This window comes from Macaca nemestrina, chromosome 9 (assembly GCF_043159975.1).
Source record: "Macaca nemestrina isolate mMacNem1 chromosome 9, mMacNem.hap1, whole genome shotgun sequence".
In the NCBI taxonomy this organism is placed as follows: Eukaryota; Metazoa; Chordata; class Mammalia; order Primates; family Cercopithecidae; genus Macaca; species Macaca nemestrina.
Genome location: NC_092133.1, coordinates 30,161,291 through 30,173,787, shown reverse-complemented (window position 1 = coordinate 30,173,787; position 12,497 = coordinate 30,161,291). Strand labels below are relative to the sequence as shown.

The window sequence follows — 12,497 nt, the reverse complement described above, 5'->3', positions numbered from 1 at the left end:
TAATTGCCCAAATTAAAGTGGGAAAACTGGGCCCTGTCCTTCAAGGGGCAGGGGTTAGCTGGGGGCCAGAGGGTTGACTTGGCCCTTAATAGTCACAGACTGTCTTCCCGAGAAGGACTTGCTCCATCCTTGTCTCTATGGAAACCCAGAGAGCTCCCCACTAATTGCATCTTTTTAATCTAAAATTTGGAATTGTGGGGATCTGAGGTCTCTGTGGCTAGGGTCTTCGGCAGAAGGCAGGATTGGGGCCCCCATCCACACACCTACTCTAGGTGACCATGGGAATTTTGATCCCACTCCTACTAAGCCTGAAATGAAGGACAGAGTGTGCCCATGAAGGCCACCCGTTGTTGGCTCTGTCCTTCACCCAGGGTCCACTGATCCTCCTTCTCAGCTTGACTTCTAGGGACTGCTTCCCATCTTTCTACTCTAATAGAGCCATCACCTTTATTCTGTAATTGTTTAGTGTTTATTCCCAATTCCCTTCTAAACGTGTCAGCATTGACCTGCGAGTCTTCTCTGATGTATCAGTGGTCAGCCAAAAGTCCATTCTAATTGTGTTGGTGTTGACCTGATAGGCTGTGATGTTAACTGCCTACCCAGAGTTCTGCTGGGATGGTGTCTGTACTTAGCCAGAATTCATCTCTAATTCTTATCAGTGCTCATCCAGAAATTTGCTGGGAGTAGGGGTGGAGTGACTGTCTTGATTTTTTTTCTCTCCTTACATAATTGCAATCTCTTGATTCCTCACCATTTTAATTAAAACAACTGGAAGGGACCTGGTATAATAGGGATCCTGGGACTGATCAGAGATCTAAGATAGGTCTGGCTGTCAGACTGACATGACATGGGACCTCACCATCGCCTCTCGGGTGGTAGACTTTGGTCTTCTTCCTGGGAACACACTGACCCCACTGTGTTGCTGGTGGTTCCCACTGGGTTCTGAACAGCGTTGGTCTGGGAGTGTTCAGGGGAGAGGTCCACGGTGTAGCTCTGGGCTTAGCACCAACAGGCAGTGCCCGAGGAGCTCCTATGTGCCCAGCTCGGAGGTAAGACACCCCTGGCCTTTCCCAGGCTGGAGATCTACTTGAAAGGCATGAATGAGGGAGTGAATGGAATCAAGTGTTTGCTTGGTTGGACTGTCGAAACCCAGATGTGTGGGCAGAGGTCAGAGAAGGGGTATCGGGGAGGATCTGAGCTGGACATGGAGGGAACTGCAGGAACTGGATAGACAGCAAGGGATGCAGCAGAGTCCTAGGGTGTGGGAGAAGGAGGAAAGGCACAGACAGTAAAGGCTTGGAGGGGCTCGAGCGTATATGTATATATTACATGTAATAGAAATTATATGTATATGGAAGTTATCTATATATTTTCAGTGAGGGGCACAGAGTAACTGGGGTAGCGTGCACAGGAGGTTCATGCCTTGTGGAGAAAAATACAAAGAATAAAGATTTTCCTCCTTGCCCAGGTCTTTCTGAGTGCCTGCCTGCTGAGTGCTAAGTGGTGAGGGACAGGCATCCTAGGAAAGCCCATGGAGGGCTATTCAGCCCCAGTGGTTACCCATAGATGGAGACTGGATGGGCTACCTCCCATTTTTTTAATTGTAAAATTTACATAACCTGAAATTTGTCATTTTAAAATGTATAATTCAGTGGCATTTAGTACATTTACAATACGGTACAACCACCGCCTCTACCTAATTCCGGAATATTTTCATCATTTCAAAAGGAAACGCCATGCCCATTAAGCAGTCACTCCTGTTACCCTCTCGCCTGAATCCCTGGCAACCACGAATCTACTCTGTGTCTCTATGGACTTGCCTATTCCAGGCATTTCATATACATGGAAGGATACAATATTTGTCCTTTTGTGTCAAGCTTCGTTTACTTAGCATAATCTTTTCAAGGTTCATCCATGTTGTAGCGTGCACCTTTTTTCCTTTTGTGGTTGAATAATGTTCTATTGTAAGAATATGCCACATTTCACTTATCCATTCATCAGTTGGAAGACTTTAGGTTGTTTCTACCTTTTGGTTTTCATGAATAATGCTGCTATGAACATCTGTGTCTAAGTCTTTGTTTGAACACCTGTTTTGGGTTCTTCTGGGTATACACCTAAACGTACACCTCCCATCTTTCAAAAGGTGGTGCTTCTTGAATTGGATACTTCACAAAGTCACTGGTTGTGACAGCTGTAGGAAGGCCGTCCCCCTCCATGTCTGGCTGGGTGTGACGCCAGCGAGACACCTGTTGTTTTCACTCTCTTTTCTATGATGGCTGAGGCTCCTGGGGGGCTGAAGGAGGAGCTGTGAAGGTTGACTAAGGATCTTGATTCTTGTGGTGGGCCAGAGTGAGTCATGAGAACTTGTCTGTAGACCCTGAATTTCTTCACTACTCTTTGGGGATGAGAGCAGGGGTGGGGGAAGGCTTATCCGTGCACAAGGTCTTAGCTATTTTTCTTTTCTTCTCTCCCTCTCTGCCTCCCTCCCTCCCTCCCTTCCTTCCTTTCTTCCTTCATTCCCTTCTTCCCTCCCTCCCTTCTTCCTTCCTTCCTTCCTCCCTCCTTCCCTCCCTCCCTTCCTGCCTGCCTGCCTGCCTTCCCTCCCTTCCTCCTTCCCTTCCTTCTTTTCTTTTCTTTTGGCTGGAGTGCAGTGGTGTGATCTTGGCTCATTGAAGCCTCAACTTCCTGGGCTCAAGTGATCCTCCTGCCTCAGTCTCCCAAGTAGCTGGGACCGCAGGCACACACCACCAGTCCTGGCTTATTTTTGTAGGTTTTTTAAAACATCTTGCCATGTTGCCCAGGATGGTCTGGAACTCCTGGGCTCAAGCAGACCTCCTGCCTTGGCCTCCCAAAGTGCTGGGGCCACTGTGCTCAGCCCCTAGCCATTTTTCTGCACTCGCATTCTCGCAGCTACTTCCCTGATCTGGGTCCTCATCTCAGATATTGCCACAGCTGCCATCCTAATTGGCTTCTCTGCCTCTGGTCCCTCCTTTGATGCTGCCGGAGTGATTCTCCCAAAGTACTATCTTCATCATACCCTTCCCTGCTTCAATTACCATAATGGGATATTCAAGGTCTCCATTCTTTGGTCAACCCACAGATCTTCCCTCAGCTCTTGTCTGGGCTCCTTCCTTGGTTGTCATGACGCTTGCAGATTAGGTGAGCTCATCCAGCTCTCCGCCCCCGGGAATGCAGCAGATGGATCTGGGGGGTGCCTGGTGGCCTCCTCAGAGTGACTGGCTGCATCAGCCCCATGTTGAACCCAGAGCACCCATCCTGCATGCCCTGTTGGTTTTCAGTTCAGTTTTACCTTTGAACCTTGTTATGTTAATTATCGTGATAATATTTACAATAGCTACCATGCACTGGGTGGTTACTATGTACCAAGTTCTTACATGTGGATTATTTCCATTAATACCCTCCCAACAACCTATGGAAGGAGGTAGCATTGTCACTGTTTTACCGATGGGAGAAAAGAGGCTCAGAGAGGTTAAGTAACTTATCCCAGTCCACACAGAAGCTGATGGGGCTGGGATTCAAAGCCAGGGCTCTCAGACTTGAGAGTTTATTACTGTGATTGCTGCATTATCCTGCCCCTGTAGCATTTAGTCTTGGGTGGGCTCTATCTTTCATTGTGGGAGAGAGATGGGGGAGTAATTTTTGAGTCTCTGGACAGAGCGCCAGGGCTGGGAAAGGGCACACCATGGGGTTCTTGATGCTTTCTCCCTTGGCTAACCAGAGGATCAGGAGGGCTGTGCTAGTCTGGAATTCCCAGCCTCCTCCCCTTACGCTTTCTTCAGGGTTTTAGACAGTAGATCCATCAGACATTTTGGAGGAAGCTTACAGTTCTTTGGGGCCAGTGTTTCTCAGAGTGAGGTTTTTCTACTGCCTGCATCAGCATTAGCTGGAAGCGTGTCTACCCTGCAGGTTCCCAGCCCCCAGCTCAGACCCGCTGACTCAGAATACACTGGGGATGGGGCCCTCAAACCTGCGCGTTTAACAAGATCCTCAAGATCTGAGAACTGTTGTGACTCTGGGACCTCAGAACAGTCCTATTCTGGCAAGGTTGGAGGAGGTGGGACTAGGCTTCTCAGAGGAGGAGAGCCCAGAGTTGGATGGGGGAGATTTGGAGGGGAGCTAGAAGGGCTGTCAGCAAAGGCACAGAGGTAGAGAAACACAGGGTGTGTTCAGGGATGGTGAGCAGTCCTCTTGCTTGGATGTGGGGTCCCCAGTGGGGACGTTAACAGGTCAATCTTTGAAGGTAGGCTGGGGTCATATCTTGGAAGGCCTATGATATTAGGACGAGGAAGTTAGATTTTATCCTGTAGGCATTGAGAGCCATGGACGGCTTTTGAGCAAGATGCATGTAATGATTTTATTTCAACAACACCAACGGCGGTGGAAGGCAGGCTGGGGAGAGGAGGGGATGAGGCATCTGGAGCTGCTGAGAGGTTCACAGAGGCTGTCAGTCTTCTGTCCTAGGCCAAGCTGAAAGGGCTGGGCATGACAGCCAAGCTGACCTGCTCATCTGGGGTTCCCATGGGCAAGTCTGGAAGCATTCCCAACCCACAGCTATGGGCAGTAGGACTATTGCTCACAGGCAGAAAAAAGAAAAAACCAGCAATGAAAGGATTTCTAAGAAGCCCAAGTTCTGATGCTAGGAGTATTAATGTAAATAAATTCATTTAATCTCCCCAAAAGGAGAGGTAAGTATTATTCCCATTTTATTATTTATTATTATTATTATTTTGAGATGGAGTTTTGCTCTTGTCACCCAGGCTGGAGTGCAATGGCGCGATCTCGACTCACTGCAACCTCTGCCTCCCGGGTTCAAGTGATTCTCCTGCCCCAGCCTCCTGAGTAGCTGGAATTACAGGCACCGGCCACCAAAGTCCAGCTAATTTTTGTATTGTTAGTAGAGACAGGGTTTCACCATGTTGGCCAGGCTGGTCTCAAACTCCTGACCTCAGGAAATCCGCTCGTCTCGGCCTCCCAAAGTGCTGGGATTACAGGTATGAGCCACCACGCCTGGCCATTATTTATTTATTGTAGCGATAGAGTCTCTCTATGTTACCCAGGCTAGATTCGAACTCCTGGGCTCAAGCGATCCTTCTGATTCAGCCTCCTGGGACTGCAGGTGCACACCACTGTGCCAGGCTCTTATTGTTCCCATTTTATACATGAGAAAGCCGAGACTAAAGGATGTGAAGAGTGCTGCCCAGAAACACTGAGCTAGGAAAGAGCGGGGCTGGGATTTCTACCCAGGACACCGAAGGTGATCAGGGAGGAAACTGATCTTGGGGGAGAATTTCTCCACATTAGGACTCTTTTCCTGGGCCCTCTGGGATGGTGTCTTAGTCTGCTTGTTCTGCCATAACAAAATACTACAGACCGGATGGCTTAAGCAATGGAAATGCATTGTCTTAGAGTCCTGGAGGCTGGAAGTCTGAGATCGAGGTGCCAGCACGGTTAGGTTCCATTGAGGGCCCTCTTCCTGGCTTTCAGGTGGCTCCTTCTTGCTGTGACCTCACATGGCCTGTTCTTGGCGTGTGCGTATGGAACGAGAGTGATCTTTCTCTCTTCCTCTTATTATAAAGCCACTAATCCTATCAGATCAGGACCTCACCCCTCTGACCTTATTTAACCTTAATTACCTCCTAAAGGCCCTATCTCCAAATATAGTCATATTGCATATTAGGGTTTCAATATATGAATATTGAGGGGCGGGTAAAATTCAGTCCATAGCAGATGGCATGTGCTCGCTTCCAAGGTGTGCACAGGGAGGCACAGGCATTGGTTCTAAATCACAGAGCCCAAGATGGAGGCAGGATGAGCAAAAGCGGTAAGAGAAGGAAGAAGAGTGAGGGTAGGAAGGTGGGTGGGAGCTAGGCACTGCCCAGGGCATGCTAGGTCTGCCTGTTTCCTGTTAGTTTGTGCCTGTCTCGTTCCTGGACCTGCACACCCAGGGGCTAGAGCTGAGGGGCTGCTTCACGCTGAGCCGGTTGCTTTGGCAACCCTGGGCAGGATGCAAGTGGTCTCCTTGGTAACGCCTGGGAAACCTGCCTCAGGGATGGAGGGAAGTGAACTGGCCAGCATCAGGCTGGGTGGCATGGGCAGAACTGGCCCCGGCTGCTGAGACAAGCAGGCGGATAGGAAGGCCAGCTTCAGAAACAGCCTGGGCCGCCTTTTGGCCATTTCCAGCAAGCCTGAGTCCAAAGGCCCTGTGGAGCCTGTGGGTCCCACCTGGCCAGACCAGAGGCACTAGTGGGCCAGCCCAGGAAGTGGGAGGTGGTAGGGGGGCTGGGGAGAGGGAGAATATAGCTTCTGGATGACAGATCCAGCTCCAGAGTTTATTAAAAGATGCTTATCAGGAGTCATTCCCCGGATGGCTTTGGGAAATGAGCAGGTGTTGACACTTGTAGGGGGTAAGAGGGCAGAGCTTAGAGAAAAAGAAGGGCTAAGAGAAGAGGAGGAGGGAATAAGCAGGAGTCACTGGGAGGCAGGTGGGAGGCCTTGGCTTTTTCTCTGCTCTAGTAACAGTTCCAAGGGGAGGCGGGGCTCCGGCACTGGGCTTGGGAACTGAAGTTCTCTGAGGATGAGAGTCGGGGTTTGTGGGATTCACTAATGGGGAGGGTAACAGGTGGGTGGGAGAGCTCATTTCATTGTTTAACAAGCTAAGCATCAGCTGACTGCCATCAGCCATGGGCCAGACACCCTCCTGGGCACGCGGATATGGTGAGAAATGCAATAGGTCAGTGCTCACCATTTCCAGCTTACCCTTTAGTGGGAAGGCAGATGGGAATAAAAATGACAAACGCATAAAAATGAATCTGGAGATGACAATTGCTAATATCTATGTGCTAGAGCTCATGCTGTGCTCCCCTCCCCGCCACCCCCCGCTTTTTTTTGAGACAGGGTCTTGTTCTGTTGCCCAGGTTGGAGTGCAGTGGCATGATCACAGCTCACTGCAGCCTCACCCCCGGGCTCAATGGATCCTCCCTCATCAGCCTCCTGAGTAGCTGAGACTACAGGTGTGCACTAGTATTTTATTTTTTATTTTTATTTTTACTTTTATTTTATTTATCTTGTTGGAGACAGAGTTTTACTCTGTTGCCCAGGCTGGAGTACAGTGGCGCCATCTCAGCTCACTGCAATTTCTGCCTTCCAGGTTCAAGGGATTCTCCTGCCTCAGCCGCCTGAGTAGCTAGGATTACAGGCACACACCACCACGCCTGGCTAATTTTTGTATTTTTAGAGAGATGGGGTTTCACTATGTTGGTCAGGCTGGTCTCAAACTCCTGACCTTGTGATCTGCCCTCCTCGGTCTCCCAGAGTGCTGGGATTACAGGCGGGAGCCACTGCGCCTGGCCTTTTGTCATGTTTTCTTAGGCTCCTCTTGGTTGTGACAATTTCTCACACTTTCCTTACTTTTGATGACCTTGACAGTTTTGAGGATTACTGGTTACGTATTTGTAGACTGTCCCTCTTTTGGGATTTTTGTGGTGTTCTTCTCATGATTAGATTGCGGTTTTAGGTTTTGGAGCGAAAGACCGCAGAGGTAAAGTGCCATTTTCCATCATATCAACGGCACATGCTGTCAACATGACTCATTGCTGTTGATGTTGACCTTGAGCGCCTGGCTGAGGGAGTGCTTGTCAGGTCTCTCCATTGTGCAGTTAAAGTTACACTTTCCTCCCTTTCCATTGCATTCTTTGAAAGGAAGTCACTGTGTGCAGCCCACACTTAAGGGGTGGGGTTTACGCTCCACAAGGGGTGGGGTGTTACGTTCCACCTCCTGGAGGCCAGAGGCCCCGTCATCTTTAACTGTTCTGCTCCACTATATCTTTAATTTCTTACCCAAACAATTATCTCTGGGTAAAGGCTTTGAAGGAGAAACTAGGGAACTATAAGGGGGGAACTTGACTTGGTCTTGGGGTTCAGGGAAGGTTTCTCTAGGAAGTGACCTGAAAATGAGTAGGAGTTGGCCTCAGTTCCCAGATGGGAAGCTACTAGCATATTAGGCATGAACTGTTCATTTCTCATCCTTGGCCCCTGCCGATTAAATGCCACTGGCTGCTCCAAATGCCAATGTGCCATTAAAAATAATAGATCTCCTGTATCTTTTTTTTTTTTTTTTTTAAAGAGACAGAGTCTTGCCTTGTTGCCGAGGCTCTAGAGTGCGGCGGACATGACCTTGGCTCGCTGCAGCCTCAACCTTCTGGGCTCAAGCGATCCTCCCACCTCAGCCTCCTGAGTAGCTGGGTCTACAGGCACACAACACCAAACCCAGCTAATTTTTTTTTTTTTTTTTTGGTAGACGGAGTCTTGCTCTGCTGCCCAGGTTGGAGTGCACTGGTGTGATCTCAGCTCACTGCAACCTCCGTGTCTGGGTTCAAGCAATTCTCTCTGCCTCAGCCTCCCGAATAGCTGGGATTACAGGCACCCACTACCACACCTGGCTTATTTTTGTATTTTTTAGTAGAAACGAGGTTTTGCCGTGTTGGCCAGGCTGGTCTTGAACTCCTGACCTCAGATGATCTGCCCACCTCGGCCTCTCAAAATGTTGAGATTACAGGTGTGATCCATTGCTCTCAGCCCCAGCTAATTTTTTAATTTTTGTAGAGACAGGATCTCACTGTATTGCCCAGGCTGGTCTCAAACTCCTGGCCTCAAGTGATCCTCCCACCTTAGCCTCCTAAGGTGTTGGGTTTGCAGGGGTGAGCCACTGTGTCCAGCCAGCTCTTCTGTATCTTAAAAAGCATCCTAGAGGGGGCAGTACTATCCTAGTTGAGCTGGTTATGGAGGCCACATGAAGGGTATTCTTAGGAGGAGGAGCTCAGGACTGGCTCAGAACTGCTGCCGGGTACAATGGGGCTGAGCCCTGGCCAGAGTCACCCCAGCCCTCCTAGCCAAGGAACTTTCAGCAGAAAATCATCAAGTAACTGCTTCCTTGCTTCTCAGAGGTGTCCCACTCCCTTCTCACTCATTCTGTCCATGTAAGTACATTGCTGGTCACAGACTGTCTGTGTGGGGACAGGGGAGGAGGAGGAGAGAGGACACTTCTTGGGATGGGGGGACAGAGGAGGGAAGTATGTCTGCTGGGTTACCTGGATGGCCGCCTTCTTCTTTTTTTTTTTTTTTGAGACAGAGGGAGTCTTGCTTTGTTGCCCAGGCTGGAGTGCAATGGCTTGATCTTGGCTCACTGCAAGCTCCGCCTCTTGGGTTCACACCATTCTCCTGCCTCAGCTTCCCGAGTAGCTGGGACTACAGGCACCCGCCACCACGCCTGGCTAATTTTTTTTGTATTTTTTAGTAGAGACGGGGTTTCACCGTGTTAGCCAGGATGGTCTCGATCCCCTGACCTTGTGATCCGCCCGCCTCGGACTCCCAAAATGCTGGGATTACAGGCGTGAGCCACCGCGCCCAACCCCTGGATGGCCTTCTTTAGCCTTGTTGCCCTAGAATGCCATCCTGGCTGCTCCAGCGGTTGGGGTGAGGATGGAAAAGGGAGAATGTTGACAGGCGAGGTTGCTAGGATTAAGATGATGGCAGGTCCACATGCTCTTGGCTTTCACCTTCATCCTTCCCACTTGGCTTGCCCCAGCCCCTGCCTGGTGTCTCCTGAGAGGCTGATGTTCTCTGGGGCATGGGGCAGTCCAGAATATGTGTGTCCAAGTGTGGGTGTCCAAGTGCCCCTGAGAGGGAGGGGGGGAGGCACTCTGGCCCAATCAGGGTAGAATGAGGCTGTAAGGATATTCCAGCTGATTCATTTCATGTGTTGGTACCTGCTCTGAGCCAGGCATAGTGCTGGGTATGGAGAATTGAGAGGTGAGTACTGGGCATGGTCTCTTTCCTGACGTACTCACGGCCCTGCCTTGTCCAGTTCAATCGGTCCCTATTGGCATAAGGGTCCTCCCTTCCTCCTCCTCCTCCTCCATGTCTGCTGTCTGCTTTCTTTTTTTTTTCTTCTTTTTTTTCAGACGGAGTCTCCCTCTGTCGCCCAGGCGGGAATGTAGTGGTGCAGTCTTGGCTCACTGCAACATCCCCCTCCCAGGTTCAAGTGATTCTCATGCTTCAGCCTCCCAAGTAGCTGTGACTACAGGTGTGCACCACCACGCCCAGCTAATTTTTGTATTTTTAGTAGAGACAAAGTTTCACCATATTGGCCAGGCTGGTCTTGAACTCCTGACCTCAAGTGATCTGCCCACCTCGGCCTCCCAAAGTACTGGATTACAGGTGTGAGCCACTGTGCCCGGCCCACTTTTGCTTTCTTTTCCTTTTCTTGCCATGCTCTTTCCAGCTAATGTTCCTTTAAACACATTCTTTCCGAGGGGAGAAGGTGTGGCAGGTGGTCAGGCCTGTGCTTGGTGCCTGGTGGAAGGGCTGGTGGCCACTGGTTCAAACATCAGAACCTAAATGTATCATGGAGATTGTTTTGCCCTACCTGCTTTCTCATCTCAGGTCCCCTTGGCCCCAGACCTGCCCAAGGTCATACAGCTGGATTGGACCAAGCAGTAACAAGATCCCGAGGCTCAGACCTTGCAGGGTGATGCTCTTAGGAGCTGCTGGAAGCTGACTCCAGAGGAGCACCTGAGGGGGACAAGTGCTGGCCCCAAATGTGATACAAACGCTCTGCTTGGAGTGTGACGCCTGAGGGGAACCATTGAAAAGCCTTAAACAGAAGAGTGACAGGATCACTGAGATGTGCTAGCAGGCTCTTGGGGCAAGAGATGGGGAGGGGTGGAGAGGGGCTAGGCAGGAGTCCACTGCAGTCCTGTATGCAAGGAGAGAGGTGTGGCTTCTGTCAGAGTTGGGCAGGCAAGCAGATTGACTTGGGAGATATTTTAGAAGGTCGACTTGAAGCTTTGGAGGTGGGTCCAGGAGAGGGAGCTGCTGGGGAGCTGCTTGTGCCATCTCTGAATGGCAGTGGTCAATGTGCACCTGGGGGCTCTGTGGAAGGTCAGTGTATGCACACTTGGGACTTGTGCTCCTGCCACGGGTGTGAGGTTTTAGAGCCAGGAAGAGAGACAGGTGACCAGGCTGGGCAGGCCCTGAGCTGTTGGTTCCATCCCTACCCCTTGGGATACCATCAATTATTAATATACCCTCTGCCTATCACAGGTGGCTTCCAGGAGGGTAGAGGCAGCACCTGCGGTGTGATGTGCACCTGGCTTCTTCTCTGCCAGGGACCTGCAGCCCTGCCCTGGCCAGGCGTTCTCAGGTGGCTCCCCTCCCTGTGGGTGCCAGTTCCCAGCCACACACACACAAGCCCCTGAAAGGTGGCCATAAATCAGCCGGGACAGGCCAAGGTTGCTCTGGCTTTCCCAGAGTGGAGATCAAAGCCCCAGACCCCCACCCTGGGGCTCAGCACTTATTAAATTATAAAACTGTCAAGAGATGGACAAGCAAGAGCGACTGGATGGATGGCCCTGTAGTAAAACAGAATGCGGAAGAGTGGCTCAGAACCAGGCAACAGCTGGGAAAGTGGCGAGAGGAGGAAACGCCTGTTTGTCTCCGCCCCTGGGCTTGGGGACTTCTCACAGGGTCAGGTCCCTCGAATTTGAAAAGCACATAACCAACCCCCTCCTCTCCCATGACAGGATTCACAGCACACTTCACAGAGGAGACACTGAGTCCGAATTTCCACAGGACTGTGAAAGTCCAATCTTCCAAATCTTGTTCAGATTCTTCCTGGGCCAACTTCCTGGGGCCTCTTTGAATCAGCATTAGGGTGACATCCATTCTCGAGTCTCATCCGCAGGATACAGCCAGGACCTCTTTCTGTCTCTGAGCGCCCTGACTTCTCTTCCAGCCCCGAGGGACAAAGGCAGACCTTGGACTCAATGGAGTGCCAGCCCTGTCTGGGTGGACAGACTTCCTCACCCACACCTCCGCAAGTCCCATGCAGGAAACCCCCTCTTTGGAGGGTTGAGAGGGGCAGAAGGGGTTTTTCCTTTCTGAGGCTAGCGTTTGCAGATCTGTGGGACTGAGGAGACCAGCCAGACATGCAGACCCTGATGTGGGCCCAGGGGTTGGAGGAAGCGGTTGGGATAGGTCATGCGGGAGCAGAATGCCACTCACGTGAACGTTTTGGCCTCAGAGGGCAGCCCGCCGGGAAACTAGGGCTCTGCGTGCATGAGGGAGTCCTGCCTCCTTCACTGCAAAATGTAAAAGAAGCTGTTTTAGGGATCTTGGGTTTCCTCAACTGATCCCCCAAGTTGAGGTTGTGTTAAAGAAACCAAATACAGGGTTGGGCGCGGTGGCTCATGCCTGTCCCAGCACTTTGGGTGGCTTTGCCTTAGCTTCACCTCCTTAACACGAGGCTGAGGCGGGTGGATCACCTGAGGTCAGGAGTTTGAGACCAGCCCGGCCAACATGGCGAAATCCCATCTTTATTAAAAATACACACACACAAAAAAAATTAGCTGGGTGTGGTGGCGCACACCTGTAGTCCCAGCTACTCAGGAGGCTGAGGCAGAAGAATCGTTTGAACCCAG

General features: G+C 50.8%; 1 protein-coding gene across 3 annotated transcripts in view; it reads left to right on the top strand.

Annotated features, from left to right (window-relative positions):
* Positions 1–12,497, top strand: part of LOC105478322 (neuralized E3 ubiquitin protein ligase 1) — a 98,945-nt gene that overhangs the window by 2,249 nt on the left and 84,199 nt on the right. The gene's annotated exons all lie outside the window — the stretch shown is intronic.